Source organism: Ictalurus furcatus, chromosome 19 (genome assembly GCF_023375685.1).
Source record: "Ictalurus furcatus strain D&B chromosome 19, Billie_1.0, whole genome shotgun sequence".
Lineage (NCBI taxonomy): Eukaryota > Metazoa > Chordata > Actinopteri > Siluriformes > Ictaluridae > Ictalurus > Ictalurus furcatus.
The window spans coordinates 25,179-50,474 of record NC_071273.1 but is presented as its reverse complement, the minus strand read 5'-3'; the positions used below and the strand labels follow the sequence as shown (position 1 = coordinate 50,474).

General features: G+C 41.7%; 1 long non-coding RNA gene across 7 annotated transcripts; it reads right to left on the bottom strand.

Moving 5' to 3' along the window:
• Positions 1 to 16,342: 16,342 nt before the first annotated feature.
• On the bottom strand, positions 16,343 to 24,096 carry LOC128623624 (uncharacterized). Of its 7 annotated transcripts, none has more exons than XR_008388615.1 (5): positions 23,728 to 23,947; positions 19,975 to 20,153; positions 19,787 to 19,893; positions 19,293 to 19,605; positions 16,343 to 19,029 (listed from the first exon to the last, which is right to left on the bottom strand). It is a non-coding gene; the product is annotated as an uncharacterized LOC128623624 (long non-coding RNA). The 7 variants fall into 7 exon arrangements; XR_008388616.1 differs by having other exon boundaries at positions 19,465 to 19,605; XR_008388614.1 differs by lacking the exon at positions 23,728 to 23,947 and adding an exon at positions 23,957 to 24,096 and having other exon boundaries at positions 16,343 to 19,605.
• Positions 24,097 to 25,296: the final 1,200 nt, after the last annotated feature.

Sequence of the window (25,296 nt, the reverse complement as noted above, 5' to 3'; positions counted from 1 at the left end):
ACTGGACCAGGGAGTTTAAAGGGTTATCCGTTTTAAGTCATAAGACATCTACCAGTGGGGGAGTAGCTATTTTATTTTCCTATAATTTTATTCCCTGTTCTTATCAAGTTGATGAAATCATAAAGGGTCGACTGTTAAAGGTTAGAGCTCAATATGAGAATAGGTGGGTTGTTTTTGTTTGTGTTTATGCCCCGACCGCAGCCATTGAAAGAATGGTATTTTTACGAACCTTAGATGATGTTCTGAAGAATTGTGACTCTGATGATTTTTTTATTCTATGGGGGGATTTCAATTGTACAGAGCTGGGTATAGACAGGAATCATGTAGAGCCCCATATGCCATCACGTAGACGGTTAGTCGAGTTAATAAATTCCTGTGACCTTGTGGACATTTGGAGAAATTTTTACCACATGCAGAAACAATATACCTGGGTGCACTCCTACAATAATATGCTCTCTATGGCCAGATTCGATAAATGTTATGGTTTTAAACACCAGTTAAGTGCTTTTAGAAGTTGTGTAATTATACCAGTAGGATTTACGGACCATTGTATGGTTCTCTCCACTGTGTATTTAAGTAAACTCAAACACAAGAGTGCGTATTGGCATTTTAACACCAGTCTATTGCAAGACGGTCATTTTAGGGATGTGTTTAAATACTTTTGGAGTGATTTTAGAACCACAAAGGGTTCTTTTAAATTGGTGCAACAGTGGTGGGATTTTCCCAAAACGCAAATTAAACAGCTGTGTCAACAGTATACCTCCAATGTCACGAGAGACACAACTCTACGCATGAAATCCTTGGAGGATGAAATAATGGCGCTTCAAGAGTTAATGAAAAGCACAGGACGGCAGGTATGCATAGAAATTTTAAGAATAAAAAAGAGTTTATTGACTAAATTGCTAGACGTTAACGCACAAGGAGCTCTGGTCAGGTCACGGTTTCAGACTGTAGAGTGTATGGATGCACCATCAAAATTCTTTTTTAATTTGGAAAAAAAAAATGGTCAGAATAAGATGATACATGGCCTGTTTTCTGATGATGGGACACTTTTAGTGGACCATAGAGAAATTCGAAAGAGAGCAGTTGGTTTCTACAAGGAACTGTACAAGTGTGAAATCTCCGATGAACAGGCCCATGATAACGTCTTCTTGAAGGATCTCCCTCAGGTGTCAAAGGAAACGCATGCAGACCTCAGAGGGTCGTTGACCCTAGAGGAACTGCTACGAGCCCTCCAGGCTATGGACAGTGGCAAGGCACCAGGGATCGATGGTGTACCGGCTGACTTTTATAAGTCTTTTTGGCCTGACATGGGTGCAGACCTACTGGAGGTACTGGGTGACAGTTTAGTCACGGGGCGGCTGCCACTCAGTTGTCGCAGAGCAGTATTGACTCTGTTGCCCAAAAAAGGAGATCTAAACGACATAAAATCATGGAGACCTGTTTCAGTTCTCTGTGTGGAATACCGACTCCTCTCTAAGGTATTGGCAAACAAGTTCTCTCTACTGGCTGCTGCAGGAGCCAATCATAAATGGTTCCATTTTAGATGTATCTCAAAGAAAGCTGTTTCCTGCGCTTACAGAGGGGTTCCGCAGGGCTGGAGTCGTCACTCTGGGTGACCTACTGACCTTAGCAGGACCGGAGTTTGGGAACACAGTGGCAGTTGCTGGACACATAAAGATGAGGTCAGTCCGTGTAGTCACGCAGTTCCTTGTGGAATGGAGGTCCCTGTTGACTGAAGAGGTCCTGAACATGCTGAAGGAATATTCCGGAAGGTTAAGTAGTCCCAATGTCCAAGATCCTTTTCCGGATTTTAGTGTGTCGGCAAATGTACGTGAGTGCTCAGGTGTGTTTTTTTTTAAATCTGAAAAACTAAGTTTTGTGGGTCCCAAGTTACCATCTGGGAAGGAACTGTACAAAATGTGTGTACTATCTCTAAATAAACAGTTTCTGGACAAAAGAGTCGACACACCTTGGCGTTCTGCTCTACAAATAAAGGAACATGTAAAGCCACAATGGAGAGCTTTGTACAAGTCACCATTAACAAAAAAGTGTGGGGATTTACAGTGGAGGATTTTACACGGTGCAGTGGCTGTTAATTCTTTTATTTGTGTTTTAAACCCTGATGTGAGTTATGAATGTCCTTTCTGTGCCATGAGAGAATCTGTTTTTCACATGTTTATGCACTGTGTAAGATTGAAGCCTCTTTTTACTGTTTTACAGAGACTGCTTGGCCATTTTAACGAGAGTTTTACAATCGAAACTTTTATTTTTGGTTTTAAATACTCTCCAAAAAAAGGTTTAAGTGTCAGTTGATAAATTTTATCATAGGGCAGGCAAAGATGGCCATATATGTCGGCAGGAGAAACAAAATTGAATCAAATTCAGGGGACAGCGTTTTAGTGGTTTTTATGATTCTGTTAAAATCTAGGATATTAATCGATTTTAAGTTTTACCAAGTGATGAAAGACCTTGTACCGTTTGAAAATATATGGTGTCTGGAAGGGGCATTATGTGTGGTTGAAGAAGAAAAAGTGAGATTTCATCAACTTTTAGAAGACTGTGTACATACTGGTTGAAACTTGTTTGCTTATTTTATATTCTTTACTCCCTGTGGGTTTTAAAGGCAACTGGAAGGAGAATTATTTTAATTATCTAATTATTTATCTATTTATTTATATATGTGTGTATATATATTTATTTTAATTTTTTTCTTCTAGGGTCATTTGCAATTACTCTGTGGGACTGAAATAGGTCGATGTAGCTTTTAAAAGCATGTAAATAAAAGGCTTTTGAAATTCAAAAAATTCTCTCAGATTCTCTCTCTCTCCCTCTCTCTCTCTGACACTCTCTCCCCCTCCCTCTCCCTCTCTCTGGTGTATGCCGGCAGTGGGTGTGGTTAGCGTGAGAGCTGCGTGTGTGAGAGCGTTTGTCTTTCCTTAGACTCTTTAATCTTTATTCTTTTTTTCCTCTATTATTTCTCTCTTTTTGAGTGAGTGTTGCGAGTGAGCATGGTGAAGTTTGTAAGTTTTCTAGTCCTCTTTTTTTCTTAAGGTGGGGGTTTTATTTGTGTGTGTTTGGTGGAGTCGGCGTCTGCCGGCGTGGCCGGTCAGCATGGCGGCAGGTGAACAGTTTAACTTTCACAAACTGACTCGCCGACACGCCATTAAACTATCTCCACCTGACGGAGCTCGGTGGAGGAGTGTTATTAAACTGTGTCCACCTGACGGAGCTCGGTGGAGGAGTGTTATTAAACTGTGTCCACCTGACAGAGCTCGGTGGAGGAGTGTTATTAAACTGTCTCCACCTGACGGGTGCTCGGTGGATGAGTGTTATTAAACTGTCTCCACCTGACGGAGCTCGGTGGAGGAGTGTTATTAAACTGTCTCCACCTGACGGGTGCTCGGTGGAGGAGTGTAGTCTAGCGGTCGGTGAGATTTTTGGTTATGAAAGTATTAAATCGGCGTCTAGAATGATCAGCGCTGTTGTGATTTTTCTAGACAATATGGAGAAAGTAAATCAGTTACTTGTGAACGGAATAGTGATTAAAAGTTCCTATGTATCAGTTTTGTCCCTCGTAAATCCCGCTAAAAAGGTCATTCTCGAACGTACCCCCATTTCTAAAAAAAGAGCTTTTGGAAAAAGAGCTGGAGCGATACGGTTAACTAGTGTCTCAGATAAAGATGATTCCCATCAGCTGTAAATCTCCTCACCTCAAACACGTCGTGTCTTTCAGGAGACAGGTTCATATGATTCTTAAAAAGAGCGATGAAGAATTGAACTTGGTGTTTAAGTTTAAAATCGATGACTTTGACTATGGACGCTGACCTCCCTAAATTCTCCACCAAGAGGAAAAACCCAGAAAATAAATCAAACACTGAAAAAATTGCAAAAGTGTCAAAGATTAATCCAATGGGCTGTTCATCTCAGTCAGAGGATGGTTTTACCAACACACAAGAGGGTGAAAGTGTGGAAAGTGATGGAGGTGGAGACTCACAGATGGAGGTGGAGGGTGCTTACCCTTCCACTGAAATTCGGTCGTTAGACAGGACAAAAGGCATGCGTTTCGTTAAAGTTGAGGATTTTTTCCCAGATTTAAAATTGTTCCTTGATTCTGTTAAAATGTTTATGAAAAACACGGAAAGCACCGACCAACCAACTTTTAGCGAACAAGACGGTTATCGTCTCAAAAAACTGATGACGAAAGCTAGAGAGAAAATAGCGAAAGATGGTTAAGTGTCTCGCATTTTGTTTTTCCCTATTTTGTCTCAATCTCATGTTTCTGTTTGAATGCAGCTTAACATTTGCTATGTGTGACATGAAGCTAGGATCCTTGAATATTAATGGTGCTAGAGAGGATGTGAAGAGAGCGTCCCTTTTCAGCTTGTTTAAGGCCAAGAAGCTAAATGTCATATTCCTACAAGAAACACATAGCACAGCTGATAATGAAACTGCGTGGAAGAAGGAATGGGACGGGGAAATATTTCTCAGTCATAAGAGCAGTAACAGCGGTGGAGTTGGCATCTTGTTTTCTAGAGACTTTTTACCCATATCTTGTGTAACTGAAGAAATCATTGAGGGTCGTTTGTTAAGAATATAAGCTGTATTTGAAAATGTCAAATTGAATTTTATCAATGTATATGCTACAACTGTAGGCACAGAAAGAGTGTTTTTTTTTAAACATTTTAAATACTGTTATTAGTAATTGTGGTGATGACGGATACATGTTCCTGGGTGGTGATTTTAACTGCGCTGCAAACGCAGTGCTGGATAGAAACCACCCAGAGCCACATGGAGCCAGTAAGGGATGTCTGGTTAAATTAATCGATGCGATTGATCTATGTGATGTTTGGAGGCTCTTCCACACCACTCAGCGTCAGTATACTTGGGCTCATGTAAAGGATAATTCTTTGTCTTTGGCAAGGCTTGATAGATTTTACTGCTTCGCACATCAAAGCAACATACTGAGAAGCTGTTTAATACACCCAGTTGGTATCTCAGACCATTCCCTTATACAAGTTTCCATCTTTGTCAAGGATGTGAAATGCAATAGCGCCTACTGGCATTTTAATGCGTCTCTGCTGTCTGATAATGTTTTGAAGGATGTTCTTGTGTATTTTGGTCTATGAAAGACTTGGAGAGTGGAATAGTGAAGCTGCCGGATCTGGCAGACTCCACTAGAAAAGGAGAACATTTCAAAATTCTCCAGAGGAAAAAATCAGCTCTATCTAACCTGTTGGGTTTCTCTGCCCAAGGTGCTCTGGTTCACTCTCGCCATCAAAACGTCATAAAAATGGATGCACCCTCTCACTTTTTCTTTGGCCTTGAACATAGGAATGGACAGAGGAAGCTAATGCACTCTCTGCGATCCAGCACCGGGCAGCTGCTACAGGAGTCTGCGGAGATCCATAAGTGTGCAGTTACTTTTTATGAAAAGCTTTTCAGGAAAGAGTTCCAAGAGAAACCAGAGGTGGTGCAGTCCTTTTATGAGGGATTACCCAAGGTCTCCGAGGAGGTCAGTGCAGAGCTGGAAGCTCAAATCACTGCTGCTGAGCTACTTTCTGCATTGCAGAGCCTAGAGAGCGGTAAGGCACCTGGTATTGATGGTCTTCCTGTGGACTTTTATAAAGTGTTCTGGCCTGTGATCGGAAAAGATCTACTGCTTGTTCTCAGAGACACTTTGAACAAGGGACAACTAAAAGAGTATTTTAAAGATCATCGGTGGTTTAAGAGCTCCATTTAAGGTCGAGAGAGGAGTCAGACAAGGCTGCTCACTGTCTGGCATGCTGTACTCCTTGGCCATAGAGCCTCTCCTACACAGATTAAGACGGTCTCTTTCAGGTGTAAACCTTCCTGGATGTGAAACGGTTTTTAAATTATCTGCTTATGCCGATGATGTCGTTGTCATCAGCAAGAAACAAGAAGATATTGACACCCTTGTAGAAAACATTAATGATTTTGGTGTAGTGTCCTCTGCAAAAATTAACTGGGGAAAAAGTGAAGCGATAACATTCGGCGATGAGTTGAGCAAGAAACTGGTTTTACCTGCTGGGCTGAGTTGGAACAAATGCGGTTTTAAATATCTTGGTGTTTATCTTGGTGATGATACTTTTGTGAGAAAAAATTGGGACAATGTTTTAGAGAAGGTTGAAGGGCGTCTAAATAAATGGAAATGGATCTTACCACAGATGTCTTTCAGGGGTCGTACACTTGTGATTAACAACTTGGTATCATCTATGCTGTGGCACCGTTTAGCATGTTTAGACCCTCCAGCACAACTGCTGGCTAAAATACAAGCAGTATTGGTGGACTTTTTCTGGGACCGTTTGTATTGGGTCCTGCAGAGTGTACTTTTTCTACCCAAGGAGGAAGGAGGGCAGGGACTCATTCATCTCGCCAGCAGGGGCGCTGCCTTCCGACTCCAGTTTATTCAGAGGCTCCTTGTTGGGCCCAGAGACCTTGTCTGGAGACCCTTGGCCAGAACCATATTGACCCGAGGCCGGAATTTGGGTCCTGCTAAGTCTTTGTGGCTGATGGACTTGAGTTCTCACAAACTTCACAATCTCCCAAAGTTCTACCAAGGACGGTTTACTGTGTGGGGGATGCTCCACAAACAGAGAAGACCAAGCTGTGAGACCCTATCGTGGCTGCTGAAGGAACCAGTGGTGCATGGGACTCATTTCAACGTGGAGCGCGTAGCAGGACCCTTTGTGATGCAGTTGTTCTGTTCAGCTGGGATTGTCACGCTAGGACATGTGGTCGAGCGATGTGGACCTGGTTTGATCAACGCTGCAGGCTTAGCCTCTCAAGTGAGAGTTACTTCCACCAGGGTCTTAAGCCAACTGCTCAACACGTGGAAGAGAACTCTCTCTCTCTCTCTCTCTCTATTTCTCACACACTCTCTCTCTCAGACACTCTTCTATCTATCAGACACTCTCTCTCTATCTGACACTCTTTCACCCTCTATCTCTCAGACACACACTCTATCAGACACTCTCTCTCTCTCAGACACACACTCTCTATCTCTCTCACACTCTCTCTATCTCTCAGACACTCTCTCTCTCTCTCAGACACACTCTCTCTCTCTATCTGACACTCTCTCTCTCTATCTATCAGACACTCTCTATCTCTCACTCTCTCTATATCTTTCAGACACTCTCTCTATCTCTGACACTCTCTCACTCTCTATCACTCAGACACTCTCTCACTTTCTCTCTCTATCTCTCTCTATCTCTCTCTCTCAGACACACACTGTCTCTCTATCAGACACTCTCACCTGCTATCTCTCAGACACTCTCTCTCTCTCTATCAGACACTCTCTCTGTCTATCTCTCAGACACTCTTTCTCTCTCTCTTTCTCTCAGACACTTTCTGTCTCTATCTCTCAGATACTCTCTCAGACACTCTCTCTCTCTATCTCTCTGACACTCTCTCTCTCTATCTATCATTCACTCTCTCTCTATCTGAAAAAGCGATTTGTGAGTGTGTGTGTGTGTGAGTGTGTGTGTGTGTGTGTGTGTGTGTGTGGACACTATTCATAAGTAGTTAATGAAAACGGCATCTTGTAAAACCATTTTGTTTAAACATGTCAGTCTCTCCGGGAAAAATGAGGAGCTTTTATTGTTTTTATTCACTTCCTGCTTCTTATATAGTGCGACTGTTTATTTTTCCAGGGCTGGGCCTCGCTTCATACCTGATTCCCATCCGGTGCTGTTTTTTCAGAAGCTGCTGCTGTGAGGACGCGCTCGCGCACGGTTTCCTCTTTTAGCTAGCACTAAGCTAATGTTTAGTTCATTAATGTTAAAGTCATTAACATTCATGTCAAATCTGTCAGGGTCTTCTCTCGTTGGTTTCGTTTACTTTGGGCTTGCTCTGTCTCTTCACCATTTTCCTACTCGTTTTTTAGGAATGATAGAAAGTGACATTTTCATTCCTGGGGTCTCGTTTTTGAACCGTATCCATGTAGAGAATGTGCAGCAGGATTGCTGCATCATTGTCAGTGACGTTCATAGATAGTTCGTAGACCTTTGGACACACCCCATGTCGTGTGTAACGAGCAGTACGAAGAGCCCGTTGCTTGGTGTTTTAATGGGAGGTTGTTTAGCGTATACGGTGATTTGGAGGGCGTTTTTTATGCAAATGAGTGTCTCTGTGTACAAGCGCATCAGTTTAATGCGTGGGATTTATCAGTGGGCGTGGTGTTCAGCTCATCCTACACGTGTGATAAAATCCATTTGCTTGGAGGGTCTTTTGCATAAATTTACAACTTTGATCACACGCTTTGATAAACCCGGATTTGTTCTTGGATACAAGAATGAATCCAAACCTCTCATATCATGACAAATGAGTTTTTATGGTTATTTTTTGTCATTTGTACTGATGAAAATGTCATGGACCTATACATACAGAGAGGTTTCAGTTAAGTGGGTGTGGCCTCTCTGTCTGTCTCAGTGAAGTGGGTGTGGCCTATCTGTCTGTATTAGTGAAGTAGGTGTGGTATCTCTGTTTGTCTCAGTGAAGTGGGTGTGGCCTCTCTGTCTCTCAGTGAAGTAGGTGCGGCATCTCTGTCTGTCTCAGTGAAGTGGGTGTGGCCTTTCTGTCTGTTTTAGTGAAGTAGGTGTAGCCTCTTTGTCTGTCTGTGAAGTAGGTGTGGCATCTCTGTCTGTATCAGTGAAGTAGGTGTGGCCTCTCTGTCTGTCTCATTGATGTAGGTGTGGCCTCTCTGTCTGTCTCATTGATGTAGGTGTGGCCTCTCTGTCTGTGTCAGTGAAGTGGGTGTGGCCTCTCTGTCTGTCTCAGTGAAGTGGGTGTGGCCTCTCTGTCTGTCTCAGTGAAGTGGGTGTGGCCTCTCTGTCTGTCTCAGTGAAGTGGGTGTGGCCTTTCTGTCTGTCTCATTGATGTAGGTGTGGCATCTCTGTCTGTATCAGTGAAGTGGGTGTGGCCTTTCTGTCTGTCTCAGTGAAGCGGGTGTGGCATCTCTGTCTGTCTCAGTGAAGTGGGTGTGGCCTTTCTGTCTGTCTCAGCGAAGTAGGTGTGGCATCTCTGTCTGTATCAGTGAAGTGGGTGTGGCCTTTCTGTCTGTCTCAGTGAAGTGGGTGTGGCCTTTCTGTCTGTTTTAGTGAAGTAGGTGTGTCCTTTGTCTGCCTCCGTGAAGTGGGTGTGGCCTCTCTGTCTATATCAGTGAAGTAGGTGTGACCTCTCTGTCTGTCTCAGTGAAGTTGGTGTGGTCAGTTGCAGGAAAATAAAACTGTACTGCCACACTGTCTCTCTCTCTCTCTCTCTCTCTCTCCTTCTCTGATTGATAGTATTGATTGTATAGTTACATCAGGCGATGCTCTCTTTAAATAAACTGGATAAAATAGTGGAAGTTGTGTGTTCAAATGTATAATGAATGAAAAATTGCAGCCACACCAGTGTCTCTTACTATATATACACTGTATGAGAGATGTAGCACGTTCATGTGAATCTGGCATCATCCTACTTCACTGCATTCTGTGTTTGTGTGTGGGTGGGTGTTTTTATGCTATTGAAAATATTGAAAGCCAGTGTGTTAAATTAAACATATTGTCGGTAGTGAAGGAAGCGTGGCCTCTGTGTCTGTCCATCTCAGTGAAGGAGGTCTGGCCTCTGTGTCTATCCATCTCAGTGAAGGAGGTGTGGCCTCTCTCGCTCCCTGTTTCAATTTCATTAAATTGAATGTAATTCGGAGTGATTTATTGGTGTGACACAGCACAGTGTGCATTGGTAAAACTTGAATTGAGTAAGTAAGTGATAATAACAGTAAAAATAAAAAGACAGACAGACCTATTGTTTTGTGCTCTTTTCTTAATAAATTAGCATAACCCAATTTTTTACTCTCATTCCCGTGAGTGTGTGAGTGTGAATGTGAGACTGTGTGTGTGTGTGTGTGTGAAGTGAAATTCAGTGGAATGAGAGTAAAAAATTGGGTTATGCTAATTTCATACTAAAATCATACACCTACACACACACACACACACACACACGTGAGTGTGAATGTGAGACTGTGTGTGTGTGTGTGTGTGTAGGTATATGATTTAATTCTTGACCATCTCTTGCAGTGTTGTCATTTGATGATGTTCCCTTTTAAATAGCAATTATCAGTCCGTACACGATTTTGCAGAGTTCTTTATTTATTTAGTTTTTTGTTTTTTTTTGCTGCGCCTTTTTACAGAAAAGAGTTTTTTTTTGTGCTTTTCTTTGCAGAAATCTACTTGCACTGGTGAAATTGCAATTGCATGAAATTGTTTTGTACGGTCTTTTGCAGTCATGTTTGTTTGTAAATGAGTCCCCTACAATTCCACTGTGTGTGTGTGTGTGTGTGTGTGTGTGTGTGTGTGTGTTTTTCAGGAGAACGAGAAACTCGGACACAAGAGTAGATCCTGACCATTGGTACTGTGTACACATCAACATACACACACGTCTCCATGCTGGATATCTCAGGAGCTTTCACACACAGTGCTAGGAATATCCCGGGACAGAGAAACGCACCTCCTAAGTGAGCGAGTTTAGCGTCAACCGGTGAAATTTGCTGTAGCGTGAACACTTCGCCTCTGTGAGCTTCACTCTCCGTCAGGTTCACTGTAATTAGACATAAAATGTACATAATGTTTATTTTTCATACATTTAGGATTTAATGTTTTTATTTTTACTCTTTGAGGAACAGAAATGATCTTTTGAAGCAGCTTCTTCATCACTACCTGCTCCGTTTGACTCAAAAACATAACAACCAGTTTCAAAAAGTCACGATGTCTTCAGTTCATGTGATTTTACTGTTGAATTTAAACAGGAAATGTGAAATATTTTTGTTCCTTTGTTTCCTGTACTGTCTTTTTGCTGTTATCTTGAACACGGTTGTAATTTTATTTTTTTTTAAATAAATAAATGATCATTCTATTTCTCTCACTTTCCTTGTCCTAATTGTCCTGTATCTGTTAAATCTGTTTCTTCTGTGGTCTTTCTGTCTGTATGAACACTTGTAGAAATTAAAAACCTCACTTAATACAAGAAATTCATATCCTAAATGTTGCAAGTGATTAATCTGGTCATTTTATTCAGCTGTTTAATTATTACTTTCTAAATAATGAACAAATGAATGTTCTGGATTCATGAGGAATGTTTACATTTTGTGTCCAAACTCAAAAGTTTAAACAAAGTGTATATTTATGATGATAAAGCAAAAAGAACGTGAAACCTCAACACGACTACAATCATCAATGAATTAAATATTAATAAAAAAAAAATTAAATGAACGAGTGAGATAAAGTATATTTTGAATTAAAATTTAATTAGAAAGGAGCACTTTTAAAGTGGATTTGATTTAAAATAATGATAAAGCTGGTTTTTTTTTTTTATGTATTTGTATATCTTATCCTCTATCGTGTTTAAGAAGAAGAGAATAATGAAGCTTTTTATGAAATAATATTTGGGTTTATTTTATTTTATTTTCTCCTCACAGATTTAAATTTACGTCAACGTCCGTTACGTTGGTGACGTCACCGCGAGCGCGAGAAGTTGAAGTGAGGAGCAGAAAGGAGTGTTAGTGTTAGTTCTTAGCCCGTTTGGACCCAAACTAAAGTGAGTTTATTCGGTTCTGTGTAACCGAACTCGTTGTGTTCTGTGCTGTATTGTGTGTATGTGTGTAGTTAACGGTGTTAACACCTGTGTTTCAGGTGTATCAGTATGAAGCAGGCGGTGACGGCGCACTGATTCACTCTCGGAGCTCGGTTCACTAATGACCGAATCACCGAGGAACCGACCAAAGATAACTCACACCCACACGGAGAAGAAGAACAAGAGGAGAAGAAGTGAGAAATAACATTTTATAACTTTTTTTATTCACTCCTCTGGTTCAATATTAATGTTAATATTATACAAATATGCTAGCGGTGCTAGCTTTTGAGGAGGCAGTCCAGTCCACGCATGCGCAGTGTAATTAATGAGCAAGCTAATCGAAATGAGATTAGCTGCCGTATTTTATGCGCGTGTCCCTTTATAATGGTTTTGATCTCTGCTCTACTTAATGGTACTTGTATATCAACTGTTTCATGTTTTATAGATCTTTTTGCCAGTACATCCACAATTTCATTTCCTTATACCCCTACATGTGCAGGAACTCAAAAGAAGGAAACACTCAGCCCCTTAGCATGAAGTATGAGAAGCAGATGAAGTATTTGGTAGACAATGTCTTCTCTGAATGATGTTTTCCCAGACTGTATGCTTGATGGTGCTGATAGACTGTCAGAAGCTATAGCGACATCTTGGTTCTGATGATTTTTTTCCAACCACTGCAATGCCAGTAGGACTCCTAATAATTCTATGGTGTACACTGATAAATAATCGGTCGCCCTTTTTTTGACTGCTACTTCATACTGAGGAATGAAAAAAGCTGCACCAGTGTGGCCAGTCTCAGGCTGTTTTGACCCGTCTGTATATATGAGTAATTTATCCTGATACTGGTCCATATAGTTTTGAGTTATTATCCCTTGTGGTGCTATTTTAGAATTCTCTTTTAATATTTGTTGTAATCTTGTATCTACAGATGGTTTTATGAATCTCTAGGGTGGTACAGTTGGTATCGCCATAATGGGGCTCACTTGTAGCTGACTGAGACCTGCGTTTTGTGCCTTTGCATTTCCTAACCATCCGAAGCTATTAAAGTTAGTCCTATAAAACTCTGAGCATTCTCGTAAGATGGCTTTCGTGGGGTGCACCCTGCTATACCCTTGTAGATTTACCCAATATGCCAGCATGATCTTAACCCTCCTGATACACAACGGCATCTCTCCTGTCTCCACCTGTAATGCAGTCACTGGTGATTATTTAAATGCTCTAGTACAGATCCGAAGTGCTTGTGCCTGTTCCACATCAAGCTTTTTAAGATTTGATTGTGATGAAGACATATATGATAAGCAGCCATAATCAAAGGTGGCCCTCATGAGAGCCTGATATATATTTATGAGCGATGCCCTACTTGCTCCACAGTCTCGCCCTGACAGACATCTCAGAACATTATTAATCTTTTCATATTTGTTCTTAATTTTATCAATATGCGGACCCCAGGTCAGCTTCTCATCAAAAATCACTCCTAAAAATCTCACAGCCCTGACCTGTTCAAGATCTAGCCCATATGATTTAAGTGGTACTGTTTTATGACGTTTAGAGAAACATATACCTTGTGATTTTGAAATTGATTTAAATCCTCATTCATTTGCCCCCTGTTCTACTTTCCCTATTGCATCTTGCATTTTCTTTCTTAAATATTCTATATTCCGACCCCTAACCCAGAGTGCCCCATCATCCGCATAAAGAGACTTACCTATATTTTCTCCAACCTGATCAAATACGTCATTAATTATAATATTAAACAGTATTGGGCTACATACACTGCCTTGTGGGGTACCATTTTCCACTGCATACCTATTTGAGTACTCTGCACCTACTCTAACTTCTATTGCTCTTCTGTTCAGGATGTCTAATACCCAATTATATATCTAAACATTTATTCCTAATTTGTCGAGTTTAATTATATAAGTCCGTCCTTCCAAAGCATATCATATGCCTTTTCAACATCAAAAAATACAGCAATTACACTTTCTTTGTTAGTCTGAGCTTTCCTAACTTCTGACTTTAGGCATAATACAGAATCCCTTTACAAAATCCTGACTGATACGGTGAGAGAAGACCTTTACTTTCTATATAGTGATCTGATCTATCTGTTATCGTCTCCTCCATAGTTTTGCCTAGCTGTGACGTTAATGCTATGGGTTTATAGCTTGCTGGATCTGACGGGTCTTTGCCAGGTTTGAGTATTGGAACTATAACTGCCTGTTTCCATGTTAGTGGTATTTTTCGTGTATTCCATACCATATTGAACAGTCTTAATACTACATCAAGTGTGATGTCTCTCATGTGACCTAACATGCTATAGCATATACCGTCTTTCCCTGGTGCCATTTGCCATGCATTTGATATGGCCCTTTTTAATTCAAATAGAGTATATGGCAAGTCCAACTCCCCCCCTGATGTAGTCCTTCTTTCTACTATCCCTGGGTTTTGGGCAAGTGTCTGATCTCTACACTGCTTAGCTGTTGAGGATAGGTTTTCAGTACTGTGGATCTTCACAAAAGTTTTTACCAAAAGTTCTGCTTTTTCTGCATTGCTGATAGCATTTTTATTATTGCTACTTAACACTGGTATTTCTACACTTTCTTATTCCGCTCATTTTCCTAATTGTTCTCCATATGTCTTATAGCTGGGTTTCTCTTCCAATTTTATTGCAGAATTGTCTCCAATACCCACGTTTGGCTGATCTAATTATTTTCCTAACTGCTGCTTGTGCCCTTTTATAGTTAATCAAAGTTACCAGTGTATGGTGAGCTTTGAGTTGCCTAAAAGCTTTATTTCTCTTTTTAATTACCATACTACAGCTCTCATTCCACCATAGCACGTTCTTTCTTCGTTCACATCTTGTCTTTTTAGGAATTGTTTCTTCAGCTGTTTGTATAATTGCCGTAGTCACTTTTCTGTACATTTCTTCTACATCTGTAATATCCTTATTCACTAGTTCCTCACATTTTATTTCACTCAGCATTTGGAACATCTGCCAATCAGCTTTATTTAACCTCCACCTTGGTGTTCTCACTTCGCTATCCTGGTGTATCTCTACTCCAATCCTGGTTATTATTGGATAGTGATCACTACCTACTGTCGACTGGTCTAAAACCTCCCATGTGCTGATTCCTGCCATTTCAGGTGACATTATTGTCAGATCAGTAGCACTTTCTGTGTTATGTGAACTACTATACCGTGTGCCCTTCCCGTCATTAACACACACCCTAACCCTAACCCTAAGTTTTTATCGTCTATAAATTCCTCTATCACTGATCCATTTATATCTGTGTTCTTACTCCCCCATATCGTGCTGTGTGCATTAAAATCCCCACACCATACTGTTTTCCCTTGTGTCAACCCACATACTGCATTCAGTGTATCAGTGCTCAGTCTATTACAGGGATTATAAAAGTTGACTATCATTATACTGTCTTTTCCTGTCCGTATTCTGACTACCACAGATTCATGTTCTTTCCCTTTATTGACTAGGTTATATTTCACATCATTTCTTACAAAAGTTGCTACCCCTCCACCTTTACCCGTTTCCCTATCGTTTCTGATTGTTGTATATCCATAAATCACAAAGTCTAACTGTGGTTTTAACCACGTGTCTTGCACACATATCACATGAGGTTTATCTAACAGATCAGTCACAAACTTTTTGAATTCTTGTCCATTAGCTATAAGAGTCCTGGCATTCCACTGCAATATAACTAGGATCATGAAGAGTCGCCAGCCCATGACCGAGAGTTAGAGATTCCTGCAGTTAACATTTCTTCCACTCCTTCACAGCTGAGTCCTTTAATACCAAGGTATTTTTCAGCTGATTTAACTACTAGTATTTACAATCTGTGTGTTTTGTTTTTTAAAAGGAAATGTTTATTTTAGATGCCATACAGTAACTTTAATTCAAATCTAATAGTTAGTTCAGTATAAAAAATGAATCTAATACTAATACATTTAACAAAACATTGAATTAAAAAAAAGAATAATTTCTTGTTTAATGTCAGGTTAGGTACTGCATCATATTATAATTAAACGTAATCTTGTGAACATTCATTCAATTTATGTTTTTATTTTCTTTAAAAACGACTGGAAAATGCAAATGGGGCAAGAGTTTAAGCGGAAACTTTTTAGTTTGACCCAACACCCAGTGTTGCACTGAATTATTTATGGTGAAAACATTGATTACACCTGTGACAAGTGCATATATTGCATAAAATGTCAATTGAGAGGCATTCGATTTTGGACAAGATGTAAGGGGGAAGAATTCGGAGTGTATTTAAAAAAATAAATATTTAAAAAATAAAAATAATTTCTTTAGATTTGTCAGTGTATTTTGATACACTAATGTGTTGTGATTTCATTTAAACTTAAACACTTTCATTTAAAACTCAGAATGTGTGTGTGTGTTCGAGTCCCGGACCCAGAAGCCCAGAGAAGGACGGATCGTATGGAGGAGCCAGGCGAAAGAGGTCCGACCTGATCACCGGTGAGACACACTGGGATTTTACACACAAACACATCTGTGATGGTTGCGTAACAGGAAGTCACACTGTTTCATAGTTACACAGCTTCTGATTATGTGTATAAAAGCTTGTTTCTAAAATAAACGCTTACGTTTAACGTTTTACACAATGGTTTGTGCCGAGTACTTGATGTGACCTCTGACCTGTCGTGGAAATTAGACAACACTCACAGACTCGTCCTCTGAAGGTAAAAAGGTTTATTACAGAAAGATGGTTAATACAGGATGGAATAAAGCAGGATAGAATAATGAGAGCGCTCTGAAGTCCTTGTACTGAACCACTACTATATATATGAAATGCAGAGCATGACATCATTCTGTGTACCGATAAGAAGCAGTTTGAGGCAGTTCAAACAGGCTTTGTTTTAGGATCTTGGAAGATGTTTAGATGAACCTTGAACAGAAGAACATGTTTGTGTCTCTGTAAGCAGATAAACATTCTGTACTGATCTTAGTGACATCACGTGGCCTCCTTAGGCGTTATCCTCACATGAGAATGAAACAGAACCAGAACAAACTTATTACAAAGTAAAAATGAATAATTTCCCTCACATTCCCCCATTTTATCGTTACAAAATATGATAGCTAAAATTAACAGAGGAATTACTATGCTGTAAATACATCAGAACTTCAGAATCCTTTCACGATTCATCTGAATTCATCATGAAACTGAAATAATGAAGGCACTAAGGCTGTTTTTGCGGCTATAAAGTATCCTTTCGTTAAGCAAGCTTATGAGTGAAATGAGAATCATCATGGTGAAAGGAATATTTACAATAGATGTGAAATGGATGTCAATGGGTCGTCATTGTCAGTGTCGCTGAGAGAATCTAGTTCCCAGTCAGGTTTAGGATACAAGTCATGTTGTTCATCATATGGATCGTAATCAGTCTTTGTCAACATCAGCGTTTGGTCATTAGTGATTTCAATGAGCGTGAAAGACTGCTCCGAACGAGAGATACAAGGCAAAATGAGCAACACAAGAAGAATCATTGCACCTATTGGTAGACAGACGGTTAACATCCACGAGCCCCATCCCCCGAGTACTGAGTTCAGCCAATCAAGCCCTGTCTCACTAGTCTGTGGAGGGTTGCGTATTGCAGACCGCATGTGTTCAATGATAGAATAGCCATTATGTGTCTGCATGACGAGAGGACGTGTGACGTTGTGTGGGTAGCACTGTTGGCAATGATTCTTACAACGAAAGGCGATACAGAACGGTTTACAGAGGCGGCCAATATCTTGGCATAAGGGCTTTTAACTACTAATTGTCGTCCAATCTGCAGCAATAGTGTACTAGAGAACTTTGTGGGCTTATGTGGGACCTACAGAAATCACGTCGCCTTAGGCACTTAGTCCCTTCACCACGGTCAGCTAAATAACAAATTTGGGTAAAAGTGTGTGCGTCATGCACTCTTTCTGCTGCAACGATGTGATTGGTGTGATTGATCATTAAGTCTTCCATCCAATAAACTTCAATATCGCACTTTGGTTCATCTTTCCAGCTTAAGGGTCTACCCCCGGACCCCCAGTGTTGTCGGGAACGGTCCCAGTGATTTGTGAGTTTATTTCTGACAGGGCTTACTAACAGATACCACCTGTACCAGGAGAAGGGTGCACGATTAGGAATGGGTTTGCATGTGTGAGTGGATGTGCAGGTCGACATCCTAATGATTTGTGTCTAGTCTGCAACAGTAGTCTGTGGTCAGGGAGCTTTGGGGCGTAAGAGCTGCGGTAGCAAAGTCACATCGTCTAACCTTTGTCCTGGTCACGTGGCTATATAGTACACACCAATGAAGTTCAGTCCTCCTAATAGTACAGTTTACGTCGTACTATTCCGGCTACTACATACCACTTAAGACCGTCTATTGTGGAGTCGCATTAGATTGGTTCATGTGTGTGGGTGTGTATAGGCAGATCGTCGCTCGGGAGCGTTGGTCCTCCTAGAGGCCTCTTGATAGAGAATTATGGTCTAGTTCTCCTATTGTAGTCCTGTCTTCTCCAGCTCAGTGCTCGGCTCTGGCACACTCCTGCAGTGGCTGGCGTGTATCCACATGGCTCTCTGGCTGGCCTTTACCACAGAGTGAGTGACGAAAAAGGATCTAGAATGGCCCAGACCACCGTGGCTTGTTCCACCTGGTCCTGCGGAAGTCCTTGATCACGACCCACTCTCCGGGCTTCAGATCATGCAGCGGACCCATGGCTGGAGCTGGAAATGCTGCCTTTACCTGCTTTTGGATAAGAGTGCAGAGCAGAGTACAGGGTTGCACAGTAATTTAACATTACATCATCACATGCTGCAGTGTCTGGAAGAGGAACTGTCACAGGTCCAATTCCTGTGTGTGAAGGTCTCCCAATCAGTATCCCAAAGGGGCTAAGCCCATCTTAAGCCTGTTTCAGAACAGCATTTGTTCAGTCAGTTTATTAGTGTCCCATTTTCTCTCTCTACCACCCCACCACTAGCTGGATGATATGCACAGTGCTGCTTTAAGTCAATACCCAAATATTCACCCACCTACTCAAGGGCATGGCTCACAAAAGGTGTGCCATTATCACTGGAAATTATCATTATCACTACCGCTTCTGAGTCCTGTTTGGACATAGGGACGTGGCCTTCTCTACCTTCAAACCTCAACCCACGTTATGAGTTGTGCAAACAGCGTGAACCAAATTTTTTTAGCGTAATTAGAGAAACCAGTGCTTTTCGCAGCTATCATTCCCCCTTTTGACGCATGGTCCCTGCCATGCGTCAACTTTGAAGACAAGGACAGCCCTGGGGGCATCGCCAAACTCCGTCAACAACCATGCAACCTGCTTTGCGCCACACAGCCTTTACCTCGTCCGAGTAGCCCGTGCTTGGTATCTGAAAGCTGTAAAGAAGGAGTGATTATTTTCTTTTGAATATTGGGACTATAGATGCAGCTGCTTGCTTTGCTGCACTGTCCGCTCGAGTGTTTCCTAGGAAGACAGGGTCTAATTTGTTAGTGTGTACATCACATTTGCATACTGCAGTAGTTTTGGGGAGTAGGACTGCATACAGTAGCTCAGAGACTCGTTTGTGGTGGGCTAAATGTGTTCCTGAACTCGTCAGGAAGTTCCTGTGCTTCCAAATTGTTCTAAAATCATGTACTACCTCAAAGGCATATCTACTGTCTGTGTAGATATTTACTGACTGTCCCTCAGCAGGTCTTCATGCCTCTACGAGGGCATACAGTTCAGCTGCCTGTGCTGACAGGTATGAGGGGAGACTTCCTGACAAACCGTCGCGTGTGCGGTCACTACTGCATATCCCACTCGATTTTTACCTGTCTCTGGGTCACGTGATGCAGATCCGTCCACAAAGAGGATCAGATCTGAGTTTTCCAATAGAACATCTTTCAGGTCGACTCTAGGGGAGCAGAGTTCATTAGTCAGTACGACACGATCATGTGGTTCCCCGTCTCCCTCTGTTGGAAGAAGAGTAGCAGGGTTAAGGACAGTACTTGGTTTTAAAGTGACATTCGGCATGTCTAGTATTATAGTGTTATGGTACTGCCACCACTGGGTGGACAGGTGTGAGGTTTTCTGCTCAAGTAGGAGTAACAACACCTCATGTGGAACCAAGAGAATCAATTCTGAGTAACCTACCAGGTCTCTGGATGCCACCACAGCTTTCTCAGCTGCTGCTACTGCACGTACACACGGGAAACTCTGCAGCGACTGGATCCAGCTTACCTGAGAATGAACTGTCCAACCTGTTGCATATGCCATCTCTCTGAGTGGTGCTTATAGAATGGAATAGTTTAGAATGAAAGATCTACGATACGAACACATACCTAGGAAAGAGAGAACTTGTTTCTTCGTCAGGGGCTTGGGAATACTCTGCATTGCAGATACTCTTTCTGTGGAGAGTTTCTTTCCCTTTGCAGAAATGTCATGACCCAAGAAATCTCACTTCTTGTTGTACATACTGTAATTTGGAGAGACTGGCTTTGTGTCCTTCTTTGGCAAGATGCTGCAACAATTTAATGGTGTCAGTGTCACACTGTGCCCTGGAGAAAGTGGTAGAGGTGCTAAGCTGTCTAGCATTTGGTTGTATATTGTTATTGACTCACAATACCCTAACACAAGTGAGTGAAAGTGTAAGGACGTCCGTCAAATATGAATGCAAACCGAAACGGTCTTTATCAAGAGATGTACTGAAAAAAATGCATTAGCTAAATCTAGGACTGAAAACCATTTGCTATTTGCTGGAACCTGGCTTAATGTAGTGTAAGAATTGGGCAAGTCTTGAGCTCTCTGTTTGACTGCTGCATTAACCGCTTGCAAATCTTGTACAAATCTCCATTAGTCAGGTTGTGGGGGATTTTTTTTTTTTGCTTCTCTCAGTGGAAATATTGGCGTGCGCACTGATGAATCAGGACAGGGAACAATGACCCCTGCCTTCAATAATGAATTGAAATCTGGTCTAATTCCCTCAATAGCTTCTGATTTAAGAGGGTATTGAGATTGTCTGGGCCTAAAGTCAGATTTGGGCGTGATCACAGCTGGTGGTGCACTTTTAATCAGGCCTACGTCATGTTTCCCTAGGGCCCACAGCCTGAGAGGCACCTTCTTCAATTGTGGGTGTATCTCTAGAGGTGTGGGGCTTGTCCCAAAGTTCAGAAACATAACCTTGGCCATTTCCTGAAATAAAAATAAAACTCCCACTGTCCCAATCTGTAATTTTCCCACTCTCACATACTCTGACCCATGGTCCCACATCTTTCTACTGTTTGTTCTTTATTTTGGCTTATGAGACGTGAGGCACTGATTTTGGGACGAAAAATGCACGCAACTGCGTGTCACTCAATTTGACTGAACAGGCACAAAATTTGTCACACCAATATAGGTACAGCTCTTCACTTTCTGGGATATCCATAAACCATTCTTTCTCAAAAATAAAATATTTTATTTCATGCACTTGTGCTGTGCAATGAAGGGCAGAGGACAACCAACATCAACATAGTTGTCCTTCATCTTATCATGTGCCAACGTCAACAAATGAGCACAGGCGCTAGGCTTGTTATGCATGGACCATTGATAAACACAGAGCTCTGTTTCTTTAACAAACAGAGTTCCCAATGAAGAGTTATTGTTACTCCCTGAGGTGAGGACATCAAATTTAAGTGTAAAACACACATTAAGTCCCTGCCCAGTGGATCGACTGGACATGAAGATGAAATTAGGAATTGGCGGGTTGCTCTTTTCCCATTTTCCCATTCACAAACTAGCAGTTCAGAGAAACATTCTAATACTGAATGTCCTGTCACACCCAAGGAGCGCAGGGACCGTGAACTCATTTTCAGGGATTCTTTTAATTCGCAGTGTTTATTACTGAATACGTTTGCTCCTGAATCTACCAAAAATGTGACACTTTGCCCATTAACTACAAGAGATATATATGGTAACTGTGTGAAAGGAGAGGCATTATACTTTAAAAGGTTAAGGGTCATGACTGGTTCAGACATTTGTGAATTGTCAGTCTGACTAATGTTGGATGTGGGTGTGTGCATATATTCCTGCTCTTTGTGAGCTAACTGATAGTTTGGGTGTCTGATGTCACCTCTTCTGTTCCTAGGTGCCTCACCCTTCCCTTAGCTCCGCCCGTCAGTTCGTTCTGCTCTGGACAGTCTCTTGCAAAATGTCAAACCTTTCCGCAGTTGTCACAGTTTAATCCTGGTCCATAGCCCTGAAGTCCGGTTCTTCCTCGTCTGTGTGCTTTTGGTCTTCCTCTCCTCTCCATCTTTCTTTTCTTTGCCTCTCGTAAGAGCTTCTCCGCATGGATTGCATACCTCTCCACTTGTGTGAGGTTTCTGGTGTCCCAGGTGATACACTGTTGTTTGATTATAGCTGCAGTTTCTAGTTTCATGCCATTCATAAAGCTCTTTCTAAGATTTGCCTCCGATACTGTGACGGCCACTTGCCCATCTGCCAGAGCGTCGGGTTTCTCCAAGCCTGAGTTTGCATCGTGGATCTCAGTGAGCCTGGACAGGTACTGTGATACAGTCTCTGAATCTTGCTGCTTGCACTTTGCTATTTTTGTCATGTCCAGTCACACAGGAAAGGTGTTCGTCAGCCTCTGCTGGGGCGCCGTGATTTGTGCTCTGTACCTTGCGTTCACTTCATCATCCCACTGTGGGTTGATCAGACGGCCAGCATCCTCTGGGAATTCACGTGAAACCTTGACCCAGTCCGTGCCAAGTTTTGCCATGAGCAGTCATCGTAGTTCATGAGTGGTGGGTCTGAATTCTCTGCAGAATATCTGAAGTTCATCCCCAAACTTTCATCCTCCTACTTCGTGGAACGCCGGCAGATGTGTCATGCTGCTCCTGATGTCTTCCAATGTCCAGCGTCTGTGAACTAGCATAGGGACTCCTTCTCCGGCCACTTCTAGCATTGGGGCATTTACCACGGCGTGCATTGTCCCTTCTTTGTCCGATTTTGTTGGTCTGAAGCCCTCAGGCAGCAATGTTGTTGGTCCCTTCACTTGGGATCTCGTGTGTAATGCCACCGGTGAGGTTAGGACAGCTGGAGCATAGTTCAGTGGGGGTTGTGGCTCAGTTCTGACAGGTTCAGATAGAGTGGCGTAGGCTGGGCCGCTTCATCGTGAGGTGGTGCCTCTGAAACTGCAGGTTCCTCCCTCTTTACTGGCTGTGGGCATCGCGGTGGGGCGGAGTCCAGGTCGGGATTGGCTTTCTGCAATTTAGCACACTGAGAAACAGGTGAGGGCCCTGCCTGAATTTTTTTCTCTCTTTTATGTACCTCGCTCTGCCATTCAGCAAAAGCCTTCCTGTCAGCTAAAAACTGTGCTTCACTCTTTATTTTAGGGGTCTCTCTCTCTCTCTCTCTCTCTCTCTCTCTCCTTTGTCTCTAAATTAAGTTTCAGTTCTTCTAACTGTCTGAGACTAAAACTACCTTTTTCAGGAAAAGCACATTCTTTAACCCATACATCATATTGGTTCAAACATCTTTCCCCATAATTCACACGCATAAACATGATATTAGGATCAACATATGAGCACCCTGTGTCAAAGGATGTGCTTTGCTACATGTTTTTCCCATATTTTATTTATTTATTTATTTTCTTTTACACCTTCTATAACTTTCAAAGTTTTATTCAATTTAACATGCTATGAAAATCAAGTGCATGTGCATTCTCGTGCACAGACAGAAAAGGTTCAAAATGTGTGCCAAATCTCTAGACATTCAATTAATCATACAACCTGTAGGATCAATTGAGCAAACTTTAAGAATGTAAAAGAGTTTACCTGTGAGAGCGAGTCCACATTTAAAAATTTTTTTATCTCAGTAAAATTTACTTGTGCGTTAAATTGGCCAAATATATCATGTACCGCTGATATGATGGAATGAGTCAATGGGCATGCCACTTGATGATGATCTGCTGTAAAAATACTGCGCCTCTTGCGCTTCTTAAGTACTCTCTTTACTTATTTATTCCTCGAACCGGACTCTTTCTGTTTATTTTTACCGTTATCTCTCTCTCTCTCTCTCTCTCTCTCTATATATATATATATACACACACACACCTGTCGGTATATATCTTAGTTTTGAAGCTGTGATCTAAGAAACACCAATCTCTCTGCCGTTGCAGAGGCGAAGTTCCTCAAACTTCTTATAAGAAATGGCTCCATGTAATACTTCTCTCAATGTAATACACGCATTTCTTATATCACTGACTCCCTTCCATACAGACAGCAATACGCAATGACTTTATAAAATTCTAATTCTGAATTCTAAATTCGTGATTATTCCTACCAGTCAGTGTTGAGGCTGCATCGGGCTTTCGCTCTACACAACAAAGGGCAAACTGCCTTCGCGTCAACACGGACTTCAGGGTGAAACTCTTCCTCGAGCGTCCTCCGGTTTGCTTGTTGTCCAGAAAAGCTGAAAAGACTCGCGCAGCCCAGCCAGGAGACGCCAAATTGTCGTGGAAATTAGACAACACTCACAGACTCGTCCTGTGAAGGTAAAAAGGTTTATTACAGAAAGATGGTTAATACAAGATGGAATAAAGCAGGATAGAATAATAAGAGCGCTCTGAAGTGCTCATACTGAACCACTACTATATATATGAAACGCAGACCATGACATCATTCTGTGTACCGATAAGAAGCAGTTTGAGGCAGTTCAAACAGGCTTTGTTTTAGGATCTTGGAAGCTGTTTAGACAAACCTTGAACAGAAGAACATGTTTGTGTCTCTGTAAGCAGATAAACGTTCTGTACTGATCTCACTGTAATGACATGACCTTCTTAGGTGTTATCCTCACATGAGAATGAAACGGAACAAGAAAAAAAAATTATTACAAAGTAAAAATGAGTCATTTCCCTCACAGACCTTTGAGCTTGAATCCTAGGCACTGGGGTCACCCCCCTTCCTCTCTCCAGCTATGAGTATCCCACACTCCCCATCACCAAGAACAGGCAGGAGGTGTGTGTGTGTTTGTGTGTGTGTGTGTGTGTGTGTACAAACACAAACTTAGATGTACACACATGCATATGAATGACTGTGAACATCACATCAAGTGGAGGAATGTGTGTGTGTGTGTGTGTGTGTGTGTGTGTGTGTGTGTGTGTGTGTGTATAGGTGGAGCTTCCAGTGTTTCAGGACCCCATCCTGCTGGACCTGCTGGTGCAGATGCTGAAGGAGACCCAGGAGAGCGAGGACATGAACGTGGACATGCTGAAGTACACTCAGAAAGATCTGGACACTGCGCTGGAAATGACCCGAAAACAGGTGCGGCAAGTAACGCGTCACTTATCCCTAAAGTTCACGGGTACTCCAGTGCAGTGGTAACATGGAACAGGAGCTCGATCAGGAACAGTTGATCTCGAATCTCAGATTTTTGTCAGCAGAGTGAATTCTCTGAATTTTGACCTTCTGTGTCACCTAGCATAAATAACTCTGCTAATGATTCATCAGTGACTCGATCACTTGAGTTTTATTCCAACACATTCCTGTTTTGTTTTATTGTTGTGTTTATATTGTTTGGGGAGAGTGTGTGTTCTATTCAATTCAATTCAATTCAATTTTATTTGTATAGCGCTTTTTACAATAGACATTGTCTCAAAGCAGCTTTACAGAAATATCAACATG